This window comes from Vulpes lagopus, chromosome 1 (assembly GCF_018345385.1).
Source record: "Vulpes lagopus strain Blue_001 chromosome 1, ASM1834538v1, whole genome shotgun sequence".
NCBI classification, from domain to species: domain Eukaryota; kingdom Metazoa; phylum Chordata; class Mammalia; order Carnivora; family Canidae; genus Vulpes; species Vulpes lagopus.
In genome coordinates, this window is record NC_054824.1 from 94,443,430 (window position 1) to 94,444,899 (window position 1,470).

At 35.6% G+C, this 1,470-nt stretch overlaps 1 pseudogene; it reads right to left on the bottom strand.

The window, feature by feature from the left end:
• Positions 1-978: 978 nt before the first annotated feature.
• On the bottom strand, positions 979-1,204 carry LOC121491618 (annotated as a pseudogene).
• Positions 1,205-1,470: the final 266 nt, after the last annotated feature.

Below are 1,470 nucleotides of genomic sequence, written 5' to 3' on the forward strand. Positions count from 1 at the left end.
GAAACATAAGTTATCTATTGATAATCAATATTAATCAGTCAGCCATTAGAGTAAACTTTTTGTCTGTTAGTTCAGTGAATATAGATCCCAGAATTGGTAGCAAGCTTGTTTTCCAATTCAATAGTACCAGGGTTGCCTACCTATGAGGAAGCATACCTTTCTTGAGGACTAAGTCCATTTTACAAGTGGAGCTCAAAGTTGCCAGATAAAAAGCAAAAGTTCCTTCAATAATTTATAAAGATAATAGTGAGAGAAGCCATTCCCATGGCCACCCGTTGGTTTTCTGGTTCTTGTATTCTGACTATGGGATTGAAAATATCATATAATGGTCTCTGATTCAAAGCATAAAATGCATCCTAAGCAAGATTCTCATCCTTTCAACATAATTGTCTCCCAACTAACGTCACAGTTAAATCTTCAATAGGCCATTGCATTAGGCCAGCCAATTCTTTGTATGAGGTAGTTGGCAAATCCATTTATTACATGAGCATGTGCTGAAATTCTCCTGATAAAATTGGGTTTAGGAGCCAATAACCTAAGCCCATGTCTTTCCTGAACACATACTCTAAACCTCTATACATCCTTGAAATTCCAGTTTTCTGTAGAACTCTTGTGGACCAATCAATGGGTTTAACAGGAACAAGTTACGTCAGTTTGGATGTGTTTTTACTTTAAAAAATTTTTAAATTTATCATAATCTTCAAAAACCTTTATATTCTTCTTTGTATTCTACATTATAAAATATCCACAGCTTTCCCCCTTAGAATAGTTAATGTATAGTTTAAGCTGCCTCTACACTTATAAGCTCCACTTCTTGGTGTCAAGTCTTTTTTTTTTTATTTTTACTATTACAAAAAATTATTTAACAAAACAGCTCAATATGAAAATGGACATGAACTGATTTCTATATTGTATCAAAATATATTGTATGAAGAGGGGTTAGGTGGAGGCAGTTCTTCCAGTGAACACCTCCATTGTTTACACTTGTTTCAAGGCTTCTAACATGATAATACTATTCCTTGTATTACCACCATTCCGATAGTGTTCTGTTGCACACTCATTGCCACCTCCACACATACATCACAAGATTCATAAAGGGATCGAACCCCCGCAATATTCCTTGGACGTGGCTGCCACCATTTAATTTCAGTGATAATTTCTTGTCCATAAACTTTTACAACTTGAGAAGGTAAGCTTTCCTCATGACATCTACTGGATGAGCTCAAAGATGCCTCCAAACGGAATTCATGTCACCTCTTATGCTCCCACAGTATTCCCCTTGGTATCAAGTCTTAAAAATAATAAAGATTGAAAATTGTATGTGATAAGTATCATGCTAGGTCATCTCTAATTGCCACAAGAAGTATGACTCAGCTGGTATAATCAGTATACCACCAGTCCCTTGGAAGATACTAGGTAGATATATCTGAACAACATATTCCAACCCAATAAATGGAATTTTGTCTCCAG